This window comes from Pleurodeles waltl, chromosome 12, assembly GCF_031143425.1.
Source record: "Pleurodeles waltl isolate 20211129_DDA chromosome 12, aPleWal1.hap1.20221129, whole genome shotgun sequence".
NCBI lineage: Eukaryota > Metazoa > Chordata > Amphibia > Caudata > Salamandridae > Pleurodeles > Pleurodeles waltl.
The window spans coordinates 643714025-643733361 of NC_090451.1; positions in this window are offsets into that span (position 1 = coordinate 643714025).

Sequence of the window (19337 nt, forward strand, 5' to 3'; positions counted from 1 at the left end):
CTTCTTGTGACTCTCCGAGTGGTTGGTGGTTTTCCAGCAACGCTGTCTGACTGCATCATGACCGCTGAAGTGGGACATCACTTGTATCACTTTTGGAACTCCTCTTCTGCTGCACTGCTGACTTTCTTTATCCTCTGTCGACCTGGTCCTGCATCCACAAAAGGGTTGGTATAGGTTCCTGCCACAGTTGGACACTCCACATCGAACTGGACTTGGTCCCCTTCTTTTGCAGGTCCTCTTCTGTCAGGATCCACCTTTGGTTTCTTCCAGTCTTGTCTGGGTTTTGCACTGTCCTTTTCCAAAGTTCGCCTGTGGGTTTGGGGAAAAAAAACAGGTACTTACATCTTTCCTCCTGGTCGCTGAAGGGCACCCTGCTACTTACCTTTTGGGGTTCCTAGTTCCTCCAGTTGCCCCCCTTCTGATTCCACTTCCTTGGGTGGGAGACCGCCTTTCGCATTCCACTTATTTCGTATATGGTTTGGTCTCCTCCTAAGGCCTTCACTATTAGCTTTTGTTTTTACTATTTGCTATTGCTTTCTATGCTAGTCACTGACATCTAATGTGTACATAATAGTGTGTTTACTTACCTCCTATTGGAGTATTACTGAGACAGTATTTTATTTTTTGTGTTACTATAATAAAGTACCTTCATGTTTGTAACACTTTGTGGTTCTTTCATGTGTGTAAGTGCTGTGTGACTGTAGTGGTATTGCATAAGCTTTGCATTTCTCCTAGATAATTCTTGGCTGCTCATCCACAGCTTCCTCTAGAGAGCCCTGGCTTCCTAGACACTGTCTACACCTCACTAATAGGGGATACCTGGTATAAGGTGTTAACACCATAGGTGCTCACCAAACACCAGGCCAGCTTCCAACACTAACCCCACTATTCTCTCGCTAAATAAAGCGTTATACTGATTGCTAGGTGGCTAGAGAAAGGGCAAGGTATGAATTTTACATAAAGTAAACAAGGATCTAAAAGGCATTTTACCTTTTTTTTCCTACTGAAATCCTCTTAACTCCTGAGGTCAGGGGTTGCAAGGATATTGTCTGGTATACTAAAAGGCAAGCCAGTGATGGCAGCTGCTATATGGTATCCCTTAAATGACACTCAAGAGCCAGCTACGTCTGCCCTGCCAGGCAGAGGTGGTGGTAGGCCCCAAGGCTTGGGTTGGCCCTCCCATCCTATGTCCTGTTGAAGAGCAGGAGAATAGGCAGCGATAGACGTTCTAGGTTTGGAGATGTGTAGGGAAAGACAGAGCTCCATTAGTGAATGCAGAGAAGGGAGTCTGCCTTTGCTTGCGGAGTTTGGAGCTCATGGCAAAAAAAAAAAAAAGAGGAGGTGATGGTAAACCGGGAACATCAGGGCCCAGATACTGAAATCTGACAGGCAACGCAACACCCAAAGATGCTGCACTGAGTTACAGGGAGGGAGCAGGCGAGCGCCATATTCACATAGAAATGGTTCTCCTCCCCTCTCCCTAGCGCTGGTACTGATTTCAATTGCCAAGCGCCACACACACACCTTAGCGCAATAGTGTTAGGTTGTGTGTGAGAGTCTAGCACAGGTTTTGTATAGGAAGGGGACCCGTCCCGTACAAAATACTATGCCTAGACAAGTGAAAAAGCTTTTCCTACTTTGTATGTGTACTGTACAGTGTAGCACGCATGCAGTCAGAAAAGCACGATGAAATGAAAACATTTCTCTGTTTTAACGCCTGCTTTTCAGTGGCATTCATTTTTAGTGCTAAACCCTTTCTATTGATGTTTGAGAATATGGTTTAGTGTCAAAAAGCATGGGTGGTAGCATGGGTACGCCCATGCCCCACCCATGTAACGCCCCCCCCCCTGATGCAAAGTAATGCAAAGCAGTGTTTTGCACTGCTTTGTGTTACTTTTCCATACAAACCAATGCAAATGCCAATTTGCGTTGATTTGTGTATCCCAGAAACCGTTTAGAGTCCGGTTACAAAATTAGTGCTAACCTGACGCCAAACCTTTGAGAATCTGGGCCCAGGGCACTAGATGGGAAAGGAGTGTAGTGATTTTTGCTGATCGAGGCATCTGGGCATGAGGTTGCTGCCTTATATCTCGCTAATCTCAATACTTCTGGTTGCCATCTTTGGGTCAGGTTTGCAGATTTGCCATGGCAGAAGGCAATAAGGTCGCCTTATTATTTGTCAGTCTTGCACTCATGTCCTATGAAAACTATTAAAATGAGGCTTTATACTTAAAGGGAAAAAAAGTATTGCTTTATGTATGCAACGCTTGAGCGACATTAAAAAATCGTATGTGTACTTACTTTTTAGATGTAAAATAATCCCTCATGTATGCCGTTACAAGTGCTCCATCGGAGGCAGAAGGAAACACGAAGTACAAGGTTTACAGATGTGACAGAGTGATATCCCTGTGGCCTGTATGATTATATTTAAGAATCAGTAATAAAGCATCTGCTAGACAGCTCAAGTTATCTGATGCCAGAGCTACATTGGTCCTTTTCTGCAGTGGGGAGGAGGGAAAGACAAAATATGAAATTACAGTAACCAAGGACCCAATTATTGCCTATCTTGCTCCCGTGCAACAGTCAGATTTTAGTTTCATAATACGAATCTCATGGTGTTGTAACAAAGCATAGCTTGATTCATAAAGGATTTTAATGTTAAGATGTGGTGCTTTCACCAGGTTTATAGACAAAGGTTTGAATCGGGCCCTTAAAGCTGATGAGTTTCCAGATCCTTGTCTTTTCCAAGGCTATCAAGTATTAGTGATTTAATAGACAATGGATTAAAGGCCCATGTGCGAACAGTAGGAAGCACATACAGCAGTGCAGTAGGAAGAACATATAGCAATGTTTTACTTAGTTGTCGATCCATGTGGGAAGAATTGAGGTCACTCTGCGGGGTGGAATATTCCAATCCATTAACAGTCAAATGGTGCTTTGGGATTTGATTCTAGGAAAGGTCACACGTTTATAGATTGCGCTCTCAGGCTGCATCCTTAATGCTTTTTGGACTGTGCCTGGAAGTGGTTGGGGGCTGCAACACGCTGTGGGGCTGGGGGTGTCACAGTTCACTGCAATCGGATCTTGACACTGCTCAGTTTACACAGAGGAAGTGGCTCCCTGCGTTTTGGGTGAATTTTATGGTGTGAGAAGAATAAAAAGCAACAGTGCTTTTCCGTCCCTTCTGGTTGCAGTCTGGAGAGGGCAGAGGAGTTCACCTCCAGCCCCTGGGGCCTGATGCTCGGAGACTGCTAGAGGTGACTCACGGCGTGCTGCAGGCAGAACTCGTCTAGAATATCAGCAAGCAAGCGGAGTAGAAGTGATGGGAAAAGACGGAGCGCAAAAATAAAAACAACGTCAGAGAAGGCGGTGGAGGGAAAAAGAGGGGCTTTGTTACGGGATGTCACATTTGCCTGAGTCCTGTCTTGTCTCCCTTCTTGTCTTTCCTAAACGTATTCTGTATAATTCGAGACCCACATCCCCTGTTGCACCAATGTACCTTTCCACCTTCTTATCTTAGAACTCATTCACTCCCTGTTTTTCCTAGACTGTGCTGGGGGCCAGGCGCCCAAACCCCACAGAAGATAATCATTGAGGGCCGGAGAGCACGGTCCGGCCATGGCTTGAGTGTGTATTGTATTGTATTGTAATAGTATTTATATAGCGCTTACTACCCCTGATGAGGCGTTGAAGCGCTTTTCGGCGAGAAGCACTCTACTCCGGAACCCAACAAGAATTAGTGATGGATTAGTATCAGGAAATATGAGTATAGTTTTAGTATTATTATGAGTTCATTTGAGCCGCGGATATGAGAGTTTGTTAGATAGATTGACTGGAGTAATGGAGGGGTGGAGGAGGAAATAAATCCAGAAGTGTTAATTGGGAGTTATGTCTCATTTACTCATCCCGAAGGCTCGGGATGAGTAAAGGCGGATGGAGGAGGGAAGAGTCTGTGGAAGGGTTAGGGAGATCATAGTAGCAGGGTGAAATAAATGAGGGAGAATTTAGAAGGGTTGTTTGGGAGGTCATGGTAGTAGAGTGAGGTTTGGTGAGTTAGATGTGGAAGCGGAGGGAAGAGCTTAGGCAGAGTTATTTAGGAGATGAAAGTAGTAGAATGATTTTGGGATGAGTCAGAGTGGGAATGGAGGATAGATTGATAGAGACATGACATATGATGATGGGTAGATAAGTGTGATAAGAAGAGAGCAGGGATTCATAGATATCTAGTACAACAACCCACCCAGGAGCCATGCAATGACCCACAAACATACCAAGCACAGAACAACATACACACACACATATATATATACACACACACACACACACACACACACACACACATACAAACACACATGAGTAAACACACATATGCACACATATATGTACATACAATACATAATTAGAACCATGACTAAATATACTTAGTCGAACAGGTTTAAAGTGTGTGTGTGTATTTTATTGTTATGACATAGTAGCAATACATATTTTTCTAAAGAACTATACATAACTAGAAATAGACACATAGGCGGTCATTCCAACCTCGGCGGTAAAAGCCGCTTACCGCCAGTCAGAAGACCGCCATAACGCGGTAAACCGCCACGGTCATTCTGACCCACAACAGGCAAACTGCCAAAATTCCGACATCCACAAAAGTCCGCCACACCAAAGGTCAGCGATAAACTGGCAATGACCAAACCTCCACCGTCACGCCAACAGAAATACGCCCATGCCATTACGACCCATGAATCCACGCAACGGTCTTTCAACCGCGGTATTCTATTGGCGGTACACACCGCTGCGGTCGAAATACACATACTTGTACAAAACAAGACCACATTGGACTATTCGAAATACACACACCTGATACACATACACACACCACTCCCACACACCCAATACAATATAAAACACACACCCACATCACCCACAAACCCCTACGACCAGAAATTCAGAGAGAAGGCGAGAGAGAGACACCACAGTCAACTACCAAGCATCCACAGGCACACAATACCAATACCCACAGAACTTCCACGCACCTCACACAACACACCACTAAATAGCACCCCACCTATCACTACACACTCCACCCCACACATCATCCACACCACTCCATGGCACCTCAAAGACACCCCAGGTTCTCAGATGCTGAACTCAGGGTCATGGTGGAGGAAATCCTACGAGTAGAGCCCCAGCTGTTCGGGACACAGGTGCAGCACACCACCATTGCCAGGAAGATGGAGCTATGGAGCAGAATAGGTGGACAGGGTCAACGCTGTGGGACAGCACCCGAGAAATAGGGACGACATCAGGAAGCGGTGGAACGACCTACGGGGGAAGGTGCGTTCCATGGTATCAAGGCACAACATCGCGGTACAGCGGACTGGCGGCGGACCCCCACCTCCTCCCCCAGAGTTTACAACATGGGAGGAGCAAGTCTTGAACATCCTGCATCCTGAGGGCCTCGCAGGAGTCGGTGGAAGAATGGACTCTGGTAAGTCTCATCTTCACTACTTCATCCCCCCCACCCCACCTGCATGCCAACTCATACCCCCACCCTCCCCCTTACCCCCATCACAACTACCCCTTGCAAATGTCTCACCATCACAACCCACTCATCCCAACACTTAGCCCTGCATGCGGCCCCAAAGCATGGACACCCATCACCAAGGCATGCCCAATGCACATACCCATCACTCCCCTCCCCCCCCCCCCCAACATACCGTCACAACAGCCCCCACAAAGGAATGCCAGCACTGGGGTACACGGGCACCCACCCATTGCACGCCATTGGCACACACAGAAGCAATAACCATACTTTTATACCCCTGCAGGACCCGAACGCCAGGTCACCGCGCAGGAGGGTCCACAAATGTCCCCTCCACCCCCAGAAGAGGCCCACAGTGATGACAGCAGCTCTGTCTCCCTGGATCTAGATGACCAGCCCGGTCCATCGGGGACCTCGGGACAGTCGGTTCCCCTCAGACAGGCACAGGCCACAGCAGACCTTCCCCCCTCTGGGAACACCAGCACAGCACCCACCCAGCGGGCCCATACCTCTGTCACCAGGACACGTCAATCAGCGGTGTGTCCACCACTACAGGGAACCCAGGCTAACCCACCACCCCAACAACAACAGGGACCTGGGGGCAGTGGTAGTGGGCACACAGTCCAGGGGACGGAGGCCCAAGGAAACAGGGGAACTGGGAGGGCAGCTGTGCGACAGGGGGGGGGGCAGGCCAAGGGAACCCACTCTCCACGAGGCCCTCTCCTCCATCATGGGAGCATACCACCGCTCCCAGGAGACGATGGCGACGGTCCTGGCCAGGTTTCAGGAAATCCAGCTTCTGCAGGAACAACATTATATGGGGTTCAGGGAGGAACTGAGAAACATCAGTACCGCCATGGGTACCATCGTAGTGGCCCTGAATGAGTTAATCTCCACATTGCGGACCACTGTGGCACCTCAAAGGGCCCCTGACACTAGCATGGACCAAGAACAGGCTACCACCTCCGCCGGCGCTAGTGGATAGGAGGCCCCGACAGAAGACCAACAGGCCACCAGAACCCCACCCCCTGCAGAAGGAGAACCACCCCGCAAGCGGGCCCTGAGATCCAGGAAGAAGACAGAGTAACATGTCAAGACCCCCACCAGCAAAGGATCCCGCCCTGATTGTCATCCCACTGTCCCACATTGTCACCCTGTCCAACTTTAAACTGCCCCTGCTCCACTTCCCACAGGCATTTGGACAATGCACCTGTGAACCTTATAGTCTGGACTCTGCCATGGACAATCCTCCACCATCACCCCTCACCGATTTGCAACCACCCATCCAAATTAGAGCACTTGAATAAACACACTTATTGCACATAAACAATCTGGAGTCTGTCTGTGATTTTAACAAATGTATTAGACATGACAGTGCCAAAATTGTTATTCACATTGTGATGCCAACAAACCGCTGTCACACAGCTGTAGTCCATGGGGTAACAAAGCAGATGTCACGCAGTGGGGCCCACAGCTCTGAAACGGAAGGGAAAGTCACAACACAGTTACCATACACTGGGGGAAAAAGTCAGACAGTAGAGAGGTAGGAGTCTTTAATTAAATGTAATATGCCGGTGTGTACTCTTACCTGTGTGTCACTGAAAATATTGCTCTATTACTGTGTTCCTGTTGTCTATGTCGTCCTCTCCGGCTTCCTCTTCTTCACTCTCCACAGCTGCTACAACACCACCATCTGGACCATCCTCCTGCAGAAAAGGCACCTGGTGGCGCAAAGCCAGGTTGTGAAGCATACAGCAGGCCACGATGATCTGGCACACCTTCTTTGGTGAGTACATTAGTGATCCACCTGTCATATGGAGGCACCTGAACCTGGCCTTCAGGAGGCCAAAGGTTCGCTCGATCACCCTCCTAGTCCGCCCATGGGCCTCATTGTAGCGTTCCTCTGCCCTGGTCCTGGGATTCCTCACTGGGGTCAGTAGCCAGGACAGGTTGGGGTAACCAGAGTCCCCTAATAGTCACACCCGGTGCCTCTGGAGTTGACCCATCACAAACGGGATGCTGCTATTCCGCAGGATGTAGGCGTCATGCACTGACCCAGGGAACTTGGCATTCACATGGGAGATGTACTGGTCAGCCAAACGCACCATCTGTACATTCATCAAATGATAACTTTTCCTGTTCCTGTACACCTGTTCACTCCTGCTGGGGGGTACCAAAGCCACATGTGTCCCATCAATGGCACCTATGATGTTGGGGATATGTCCAAGGGCATAGAAATCACCCTTCACTGTAGGCAAATCCCCCACCTCAGGGAAAATGATGTAGCTCCTCATGTGTTTCAGCAGGGCAGACAACACTCTGGACAACACCTTGGGAAACATAGGTTGAGACATCCCTGATGATATGGCCACTGTTGTTTGAAATGACCCACTTGCTAAGAAATGGAGCACTGACAGCACCTGCACTAGAGGGGGGATCCCTGTGGGTTGGCAGATGGGTGACATCAGGTCTGCCTCCAGCTGGGCACACAGTTCCTGTATAGTGGCTCGGTCAAGCCTGTATGTCAGTATGACATGTCTTTCCTCCATTATCGACAGGTCCACCAGCGGTCTGTACACGGGAAGATTCCTCCATCTCGTCGCATTGCCCAGCGGACGGTGCCTAGGAAGGACAACAGCGAGCACAGAGTCAATCAACCCACAGGTACGTTCCCACAGCCTGCACACAACACGATTCACTATGCATTGAATGGTTTGTATGAGTGTCGAGGAAAGGCCTAGGCCTGTGTGACGCAGTAGAAATTAAGCCATGTGGGCCCTTGAAATGGCGGCTGCCTGACCTGTGAAGTGTGACAATGGGATGTTAGGTCAGTGCGCTGGCGTGGCACACCGTGGCGGTAGGCGGTCGAAGACCGCAGCGCAAAGCCGCTTTGGTTAACATAGAATCCTACGGGTTACACGAGCCAATGACGATGTGCGCCGCGGTCGCGACCGCCATTTTCTATCTACTTAATCACTCGATACCTGATCTTCCACAGGAGAGGACCTACACTGCAAGTGCTGCTGTGACCTCGGTCTGGAAGAGACAATGGCTGCTGCGACTGGGGAAAGGGCCCCTGCCTTCACTTCTGAAGAATTGGAGAAACTCGTGGATGGGGTCCTCCCCCAGTATGCGCTACTCTACGGTCCTCCAGACCAACAGGTAAGTACACTGGGAGCATGCTTTGTGGGCAATGCCTGGGTTGAGTCAGGTGGATGAAAGATGGTGGGGAGGGGAGCGATTGAGGCATGCATCAGACGACAGATGAGAGCCTGTGCCACATGGCAAGGGTGGGGATGGGGGGCCACTCACATCAAGCATGCAGATAATTTTTTTTCTCCCCCTGTACATGTCACATAGGTCAGCGCCCACCAGAAAGTCGCTATTTGGCGTGCCATCGCCAAGGACGTCCGGACCCTGGGGGTCCACAACAGACGGGGCACCCACTGCCGGAAGAGGTGGGAGGACATCCGACGCGGGAGCAGGAAGACGGCGGAGGCTCTGCTGGGGATGGCCTCCCAACGTAGGCAGGGTGCCAGTCGTCAATTGACCCCTCTGATGTCCCGGATCCTGGCGGTGGCCTACCCCGATTTGGATGGGCGCGTGAGGACATCACAGCAGACACAAGGGGGTGAGTACACTCTCATTGTGGTGACTGTGCGCGCAGTGGAGGTGTCTGAGTGGGGGAGGTGCGCTGTGGGTATCTCTAGGCCAGGGCGATTTCTGTAGGCTAGGCCCCTCCGTAAGGCATGGCCCTGTGCCCCCGCCCCCCACCTCTGTAGGGTGCCAAGTACAGCTATTCATGGCCCTGTGTCATCTATGTGTGCAGTCGTCGTCCATAGGCTTGTAGGCCAAGTCCCACGGATTGCGTAGTGGACCCCAAGTGCGCAGCGTAGTGCAGGGGGCTTCTGTGTCTGTCCTCTCCGCCAACGGTAGCAGTAATCCATGCACTCAACATGTCTTTATTTCTCCCCCCCCCCTTTTTTGTGGTCTTCCTGTTCATGTGTGCATTAGCATTATCAGGCGGAGGAGAAGTGGCATAGGAGCACGAGGGAGCTGCATCTCACATGGCCATGGCGGGCCATGCAACTGACTCGGAGTTCACCAGTGAGACGGAGGGCGAGGGGAGCTCCACAGCGGGGACTCGTGCTGATGTCAGTGGCAGCGACTCGTCCTCTGAAGGGAGCTCCCTTGTAGTGGCGGCAACATCCGTGCCCCCCGCAACAACAGGTACAGCCGCCACCCAGCGCACCAGCACCGCCCTCCCAGCAGCCCCTCAGCGTTTGCCCCGTGCCCGCTCACCCAGGAAGGTGGGCATCTCCTTCGACCCAGGCACCTCAGGCCCTGCCCCTGTCACCCCTGCTGCCCTCAGTGAGGAGGTCATTGACCTCCTGAGGACCATCATTGTTGGGCAGTCTACCCTTTTGAATGCCATCCAGGGTGTAGAAAGGGAGGTGCACCGGAGTAATGCATACCTGGGGGGCATTCATTTGGGTCAGGCAGCCCATCAGCGATCGTTCAACGCTCTGACCTCAGCACTGACGGCAGCAATTGTCCCTGTCTCTAGCCTCCCCCCCCAACTTCCTCCACCCAGACCCAATCCCCTCTACCTCTGCCTATCCCAGACACACCTACAGACCAGCCTGCACACACCTCAACACCCAAGGGAAGCTCATCCAGACATAAGCACCACACTTCACACAAGCATTCACACAAGCAACATCCACATGCAGACACACCAACACACACTGCCTCCACTGTGTCCCCCTCCTCCTCGTCTCCCTCCTCCCTCCCTGTGACGTCTCCACTCACACTTGCATGCACAACATCTTCAGCCACTACGTCCATCACCAGCACACCCACCAGAACACTCCGCACACGTGCACTCACCACCCCCACTACCATTTACACGTCCCCTGTGTCCTCTCCCAGTTTGTCTGTCACCCCCTCTTCCAAACCACACAAACGCAGGCAGCCACCCACCCAACAGCCATCCACCTCACGACAGCCATCCACCTCACGACAGCCTCCAGCCCAAGCACCTGCACCCAAAGACACCAGACTTCACACTCCTACAACCACATCCTCTTCCTCCACTCCCATACCCACTACACCTAGCCGTCCCTCTCTTTCCAAATTGATTTTCCTTTCCAAACTTGACCTCTTTCCAACAACTCCCCCACCCCGTCCATCGAATAAGACTGCAATCAGCACCTCAGCCACCACCAAACCAGGACCTATCAGGACTGTTGTCCAAGGACTGTGGAGTCCCCCACCCTCAAGGGCAACTAGTTCTGGTAGGAGCCAAGGCACGGCCAGCCCACCCCTGGAAATACACCCAAAGATCACCAGTGCCCGGCGCGAGAGGCCAAGGACACCAGGGACCAAAATCCCTACCCTGGCTCCGCCTGGAAGTGGGGTGCCACCTGGCACACCACCAAAGGTGGGAAAGGGCCACAGACGACCAGGGAAGGGCAGCACGCCCGACAAGTCCGGCAGCAGGCCAGCTGCCCAGGAGGGCCCCACCAGCCCCATCCCAGCTGCCCAGGAGGGCCCCGCCAGCCACAGCCCAGCTGCCCAGGAGGGCCCCGCCAGCCACAGCCCAGCTGGGCAATGAAGGAGCGCCAACTCAAGCACCGCTGAACAGGGCAAGGACCGCTGAACAGGTCAAGGACCGCCAAGGCAAGCACCGCTGAACTGGGCAAGGACCGCCAACTCAAGCACCGCTGAACAGGGCAAGGACCGCCAAGGCAAGCACCGCTGAAGAGGGCAAGGACCGCTGAACAGGGCAAGGACCGCCAAGGCAAGCACCGCTGAACTGGGCAAGCACCGCCAAGGCAAGCACCGCTGAACTGGGCAAGCACCGCTGAACTGGGCAAGCACCGCTGAACAGGGCAAGGACCGCCAACTCAAGCACCGCTGAACAGGGCAAGGACCGCCAAGGCAAGCACCGCTGAACAGGGCAAGGACCGCTGAACAGGGCAAGGACCGCCAAGGCAAGCACCGCTGAACTGGGCAAGCACTGCCAAGGCAAGCACCGCTGAACAGGGCAAGGACCGCCAAGGCAAGCACCGCTGAACTGGGCAAGCACCGCCAAGGCAAGCACCGCTGAACTGGGCAAGCACCGCTGAACAGGGCAAGGACCGCCAAGGCAAGCACCGCTGAACAGGGCAAGGACCGCCAAGGCAAGCACCGCTGAACTGGGCAAGCACCGCCAAGGCAAGCACCGCTGAACAGGGCAAGGACCGCTGAACAGGGCAAGGACCGCCAAGGCAAGCACCGCTGAACTGGGCAAGCACCGCCAAGGCAAGCACCGCTGAACAGGGCAAGGACCGCTGAACAGGGCAAGGACCGCCAAGGCAAGCACCGCTGAATTGGGCAAGCACCGCTGAACTGGGCCCTTCATCTCAAGAACCGCTGAACAGGGCACCGCCGTCTCAAGCACCGCTCCGCTGGGCCCTTCATCTCAAGCACCGCTGAACTGGGCCCTTCATCTCAAGCACCGCTGAAATGGGCCCTTCATCTCAAGCACCGCTCCGCTGGGCCCTTCATCTCAAGCACCGCTGAACTGGGCCCTTCATCTCAAGCACCGCTCCGCTGGGCACCGCCGTCTCAAGCACCGCTCCGCTGGGCCCTTCATCTCAAGCACCGCTCCGCTGGGCCCTTCATCTCAAGCACCGCTGAACTGGGCCCTTCATCTCAAGCACTGCTCCGCTGGGCCCTTCATCTCAAGCACCGCTGAACTGGGCCCTTCATCTCAAGCACCGCTCCGCTGGGCACCGCCGTCTCAAGCACCGCTCCGATGGGCCCTTCATCTCAAGCACCACTCCGCTGGGCCCTTCATCTCAAGCACCGCTGAACTGGGCCCTTCATCTCAAGCACCGCTCCGCTGGGCCCTTCATCTCAAGCACCGCTGAACTGGGCCCTTCATCTCAAGCACCGCTCCGCTGGGCACCGCCGTCTCAAGCACCGCTCCGCTGGGCCCTTCATCTCAAGCACCGCTCCGCTGGGCCCTTCATCTCAAGCACCGCTGAACTGGGCTCTTCATCTCAAGCACCGCTGAACTGGGCTCTTCATCTCAAGCACCGCTGAACTGGGCTCTTCATCTCAAGCACCGCTCCGCTGGGCCCTTCATCTCAAGCACCGCTCCGCCCTTCATCTCAAGCACCGCTGAACTGGGCCCTTCATCTCAAGCACCGCTCTGCTGGGCCCTTCATCTCAAGCACCGCTCTGCTGGGCACCGCCGTCTCAAGCACCGCTCCGCTGGGCCCTTCATCTCAAGCACCGCTCCGCTGGGCCCTTCATCTCAAGCACCGCTGAACTGGGCCCTTCATCTCAAGCACCGCTCCGCTGGGCCCTTCATCTCAAGCACCGCTGAACTGGGCCCTTCATCTCAAGCACCGCTCCGCTGGGCACCGCCGTCTCAAGCACCGCTCCGCTGGGCCCTTCATCTCAAGCACCGCTCCGCTGGGCCCTTCATCTCAAGCACCGCTGAACTGGGCCCTTCATCTCAAGCACCGCTCCGCTGGGCCCTTCCTCTCAAGCACCGCTCCGCTGGGCACCGCCGTCTCAAGCACTGCTCCGCTGGGCCCTTCATCTCAAGCACAGTTCCGCTGGGCCCTTCATCTCAAGCACCGCTGAACTGGGCCCTTCATCTCAAGCACCGCTCCGCTGGGCACCGCCGTCTCAAGCACCGCTCCGCTGGGCCCTTCATCTCAAGCACCGCTCCGCTGGGCCCTTCATCTCAAGCACCGCTGAACTGGGCCCTTCATCTCAAGCACCGCTCCGCTGGGCCCTTCATCTCAAGCACCGCTCCGCTGGGCACCGCCGTCTCAAGCACCACTCCGCTGGGCCCTTCATCTCAAGCACCGCTGAACTGGGCCCTTCATCTCAAGCACCGCTGAACTGGGCCCTTCATCTCAAGCACCGCTGAACTGGGCCCTTCATCTCAAGCACCGCTCCGCTGGGCCCTTCATCTCAAGCACCGCTCCGATGGGCCCTTCATCTCAAGCACCACTCCGCTGGGCCCTTCATCTCAAGCACCGCTGAACTGGGCCCTTCATCTCAAGCACCGCTCCGCTGGGCCCTTCATCTCAAGCACCGCTGAACTGGGCCCTTCATCTCAAGCACCGCTCCGCTGGGCACCGCCGTCTCAAGCACCGCTCCGCTGGGCCCTTCATCTCAAGCACCGCTCCGCTGGGCCCTTCATCTCAAGCACCGCTGAACTGGGCTCTTCATCTCAAGCACCGCTGAACTGGGCTCTTCATCTCAAGCACCGCTGAACTGGGCTCTTCATCTCAAGCACCGCTCCGCTGGGCCCTTCATCTCAAGCACCGCTCCGCCCTTCATCTCAAGCACCGCTGAACTGGGCCCTTCATCTCAAGCACCGCTCTGCTGGGCCCTTCATCTCAAGCACCGCTCTGCTGGGCACCGCCGTCTCAAGCACCGCTCCGCTGGGCCCTTCATCTCAAGCACCGCTCCGCTGGGCCCTTCATCTCAAGCACCGCTGAACTGGGCCCTTCATCTCAAGCACCGCTCCGCTGGGCCCTTCATCTCAAGCACCGCTGAACTGGGCCCTTCATCTCAAGCACCGCTCCGCTGGGCACCGCCGTCTCAAGCACCGCTCCGCTGGGCCCTTCATCTCAAGCACCGCTCCGCTGGGCCCTTCATCTCAAGCACCGCTGAACTGGGCCCTTCATCTCAAGCACCGCTCCGCTGGGCCCTTCCTCTCAAGCACCGCTCCGCTGGGCACCGCCGTCTCAAGCACTGCTCCGCTGGGCCCTTCATCTCAAGCACAGTTCCGCTGGGCCCTTCATCTCAAGCACCGCTGAACTGGGCCCTTCATCTCAAGCACCGCTCCGCTGGGCACCGCCGTCTCAAGCACCGCTCCGCTGGGCCCTTCATCTCAAGCACCGCTCCGCTGGGCCCTTCATCTCAAGCACCGCTGAACTGGGCCCTTCATCTCAAGCACCGCTCCGCTGGGCCCTTCATCTCAAGCACCGCTCCGCTGGGCACCGCCGTCTCAAGCACCACTCCGCTGGGCCCTTCATCTCAAGCACCGCTGAACTGGGCCCTTCATCTCAAGCACCGCTGAACTGGGCCCTTCATCTCAAGCACCGCTGAACTGGGCCCTTCATCTCAAGCACCGCTCCGCTGGGCCCTTCATCTCAAGCACCGCTAAACTGGGCCCTTCATCTCAAGCACCGCTCCGCTGGGCCCTTCATCTCAAGCACCGCTCCGCTGGGCCCTTCATCTCAAGCACCGCTCCGCTGGGCACCGCCGTCTCAAGCACCGCTCCGCTGGGCCCTTCATCTCAAGTACCGCTGAACTGGGCCCTTCATCTCAAGCACCGCTCCGCTGGGCCCTTCATCTCAAGCACCGCTGAACTGGGCCCTTCATCTCAAGCACCGCTCCGCTGGGCACCGCCGTCTCAAGCACCGCTCCGCTGGGCCCTTCATCTCAAGCACCGCTGAACTGGGCCCTTCATCTCAAGCACCGCTCCGCTGGGCCCTTCATCTCAAGCACCGCTGCGCTGGGCACCGCCGTCTCAAGCACGCTGCACTGGGCCCTTCATCTCAAGCACCGCTGGCCCATTGGCGGAAGGGGCAGTGCCGCATCTGTGTCGGGCAGGGCTGCACGAAGCACTCTGGGCACCAATCCCCCTCCAGAACCAGTGGACACTGTCATCCACTTGAGAGACTGTGGCTTTGCACTCCCCAGGATGGTACAGTGGGCAAGCCACCCACTGTATGGACTTGAGAGACTGTGGCTTTGCACTCCCCAGAATGGTACAGTGGGCAACCCACCCACTGTAGAGACTTGAGAGACTGTGGCTTTGCACTCCCCAGGATGGTACAGTGGGCACCCCACCCACTGTATGGACTTGAGAGACTGTGGCTTTGCACTCCCCAGGATGGGACAGTGGCCATGGAGGCCCCTCGTGGATCTGGCGTCGTGTTCTCATGTGGCTGAGGTGGCCCCCCTTCCCTTCCCCCTGAGGTGCCTGTAGTTTTTCTATCTGATGCCCCTGCAGTGTTCTCTCCGTTGGTGTCAGGTATCCTGTGTGGGCCTTGCCCATGTGATTTGGGCCCAGTGGTCCACGGACAATGACAACTAAAATTATCGGACTTTTAATATTTATGTATATATTAGTTTTAAATGTGTGATATTTTTATATGTCGATAATACAATATATTCGACTGTTTATGATCATTTCATTTTGTCTTTGCATTCTTCCGGGGGGTTTGGGGGTTGTAACAATGATGTATTGCTATGCATTGATGTGTGTGTTGTAGTGGGTGAGGGTGGTGGTGGGTGTGTAGCGTATGTGTGCCCGTAATATTTTCTCCTCCCCCCTCCCCTGTGTCGTAGGTGCAGTACTCACCGTAGTCTTCTGCGCCGGCGTTCGTGCTCCTGGCAGAGGAGCAGGAAGACAATGGCTGGTAGGATGTGTAGTTCGGATTCCATGCTGTCCAGATTCCTCGTGGGGTGTATGGAGGTGAGCGTTTTCTGTTTGAAATGTCTGTTTCCGCCGTGTTTTTATCGGCGGGGCTACCGCCCCGGAAAAGGTGGCGGATTGGTGGGTTGTGATAGGGTGGGCGGTACATTGTCTCCCGCCTGTCTGTTGGCGGTGACCGCCGCGCTGTTTGTTTGTCCCGCCGTGGCGGTCGGAGTGTTAAAGTGGCGGTCTCTGTTGGCGGTTTCCGCCAGGGTCAGAATTCCATTTTTTACACCGCCAGCCTGTTGGCGGGTTAGCCGCTGCTTTAACACCGACCGCCAGGGTTGGAATGACCCCCATAATCAGAAAAAATATTTATCAACATAGGCATATGCAGTCCATAGTTGTTTGAATATGGTGGTTATGAAGGAAAGAGCCAACTTTTGAGAAGTTTTCAGAAGACAAGAAAATTATCTGTGGCTCTTATAGTTGGGGTAATGAATTCCATAGTTTTGCTACTGAATGGAGAAGGATGTACCTCCTATAGTCTTTTTCTTGTATGGTGGTGTTCTAAAGCGGGGTGCCAATCTTGAGCGGAGTGTAGAGAATGCTTGGTCTGTTTTTGTGGCTTTCGTTGTGCTTGGGAGTGGGTTTGGCCCTAGTTGTTGGGGTGGTGGGGCAAGGTTTTTTGGTGCATGAAGGACATGGTTTGGTGGCTTTGCACTGGGCCTTGCCTGGGGGTTGGGATGGATTGCTGCAAGCGGGTTGTGTGCTGGGCAACGACTCCCTTCCTCTGCACACTGGAATATGATAGAGACTTTTAGCTATAGGTTCCTTACCTTTAGAATTTCCAGGTGTCAGTTTGGAATCTGGAACTTTTGCTGAGCAATACCGTTGCTCACGCCGTAGTTCGGATCCACGTGGCGTCGACGTTGTTGGAGTTGTCTGTGATGTCAAGGTTGCCTACAAAGGCACCACCCAGGCACATAATTTTGTTTCCTTCCGTGCCGATTAAGCGCAGATCCGGAACTGAGCTACACACTGTCTTTTTTGACAGGCCTTTTTCAACCTTCTTGTCAAGATTTTTTGTGTCTGTGCGAGGATGACCTCAGGAAAGACTGGATTCAAGCCGTTTGGCGCCTACCATCCCACCATGTCGGTGACAGATCCACAGATGACAGGTGACAAATGTTTATGGTGTCTTGAGCACGACCACGATTCGAGGTCGTGCTCGGACTGCCAGCCCATGGCTCTAAAAGATTTAAGGGAGCGGTCCCTGAAGCTCATGGTGGCCCTCAGTCGACAAGGGGCTGGTGCGACTCCTCGGAGATCACGGTCCCGGTCAAGGAGAAGGTCGCAGGACCACTCCAGGAGCCCGAAGTCCTCTTTGTCTCTCTTGAGGTCCTCTGGACACTCGTGGAAGAGGCACAAGGAACCAGATCCATGTCTGAGCATTTCCTTGAACAGCCAGGCACTGGTGAAGAATGGAAGAGGTCTTTGGACCCTAGAGAGACTCCCATGGAACCATTGTACTGGTATGAGGAACAAGGAGAAGCCAGTGGAGTGGAGACCTCCAGACACTGGCATGCTCTCTCTCCTCCTGCAGTGGCTACAGAGGAGGGTGCATCGTACGCAGTGGTGCTGCTTAGGACAGCAGAGGTCTTAGACCTAGATCCGCTTACGCTGCCAGTCAGGACTAACCTCCTGACACAGGTGCTTCAGCCAGGAACTTCAGCATCGGAACCGATGTTGCCCTTTAATGAAGCCCACACTGATTTCTTGCTGGGGACATGGTCCTAACCCAGCACAGGGGCTCTTTTAAACAGGACAATCGGGCGCCGCTATCGCCCGGCTCTGGGTAGCTCTAGTTTCCTCACCCAACACCCTATCCCAGAGAGCTTGGTAGTCAAAGCATCTACATCCCATAGCGCCTTCAACTTCCACACCTCTGGATAGGGAATCCAAGAGGCTGGATCAGCTTGGGAAGAAGATGTTTTCTTCCAACAGCCTGGCATTGAGGTTGTTAAACACCTCATGCCTACTGGGCTGATTTTCCCACACTTTGTGAGATTCGATAGCGCAAGTGCTGCCTCAGGTCCAGGAAGACGCACATGACATTCTTTCTCAAGAGGTTAAAGACGGGAATGATGCTGCAAAGTTTACACAGTTGTTGCTCGGACACAACTGACTAGCTAGGTAGGGCGATTTCATTGATGATGGCCCTTTGACGCCATGCCTGGCTTCATACATCTGGCTTTTCGGGATATGTCCAGGCAAACCTTATGGACATGCCCTTCGATGGGTCCTCCCTATTTGGCGGATAGGCAGATTCGGCGCTGGACCGCTTTAAGGACTCCAGGGCTACAGCCAAGTCCATGGACCTCTCTGCGACCCCTCGCCAACAGTCTATCTCCCATCGAAGCTTTGGAAGGGGCGTGGCACCACACCATCCACAGACCACCCACCGTCCTTCGCCACGTCAACATCTTGTGCGGGGACATGGTTGTGGTGCCTTCATACCCAGAGGGTCTGGCCGGAAGCCGTCCACCACCAAGTCCCCCCCACCTGTACAACATCAAAACCCTCCTAGTGTGATTCTGCAAGACCACGTAAGTCCAGTTGGAGGTAGGATTCAATTTAATCTCCCTCACTGGCAGTCCATAAAATCGGACAAATAGGTCTTGCAGATCATACAGAAGGGTTATTCCCTCCCCTTCCAGTCTTTGCCTCCCCCAGTGCCTCCACCAAAAGAACGGCTGATGGAGGATAAGTTGGTTTTGGTCCGCGAGGAAGTTGCGGCTCTCTTGTCCAAGCCATAGATGGTCCCGACATCAGAAATAGACAGTGGTTGTTATTCCCTCTACTTTCTGATACCCAAAACAAACAAGTGCCTTCGCCCTATTCTGGATTTCTAGGACGTCAGTCTCTTCCTCAAAAAGGAGAAATTCAGAATGCTAACTCTGGCTCAGGTCCTGTCTGTCCTAGACCAAGGAGACTGGATGGTAGCATTGGACTTGCAGGATGCGTATTTCCATATCCCCAACCTACCTGCCAACAGGCGCTACTTGCGATTCAAGGTAGGCCACAAGCACTTTCAGTTTACGGCGCTACCCTTCGGCCTTAGCAGTGCCCCTCGGGTGTTCACCAAGGTGATGGTGGTGATGGCAGCTCATCTGTGCAGGCTAGGGGTTTCCCCCTTCCCCTCCCTCGACGACGGGCTGTTAAAGGATCCTTCGCCCCAGGCTGTTGCCACCCACTTTCAGATTATGGCAAACCTACTGCATTTGCTGGGGTTCACTATAAACATGCCAAAGTCATAACTAAATCCCTCTGAGACGCTCCCTTTCATCTGAG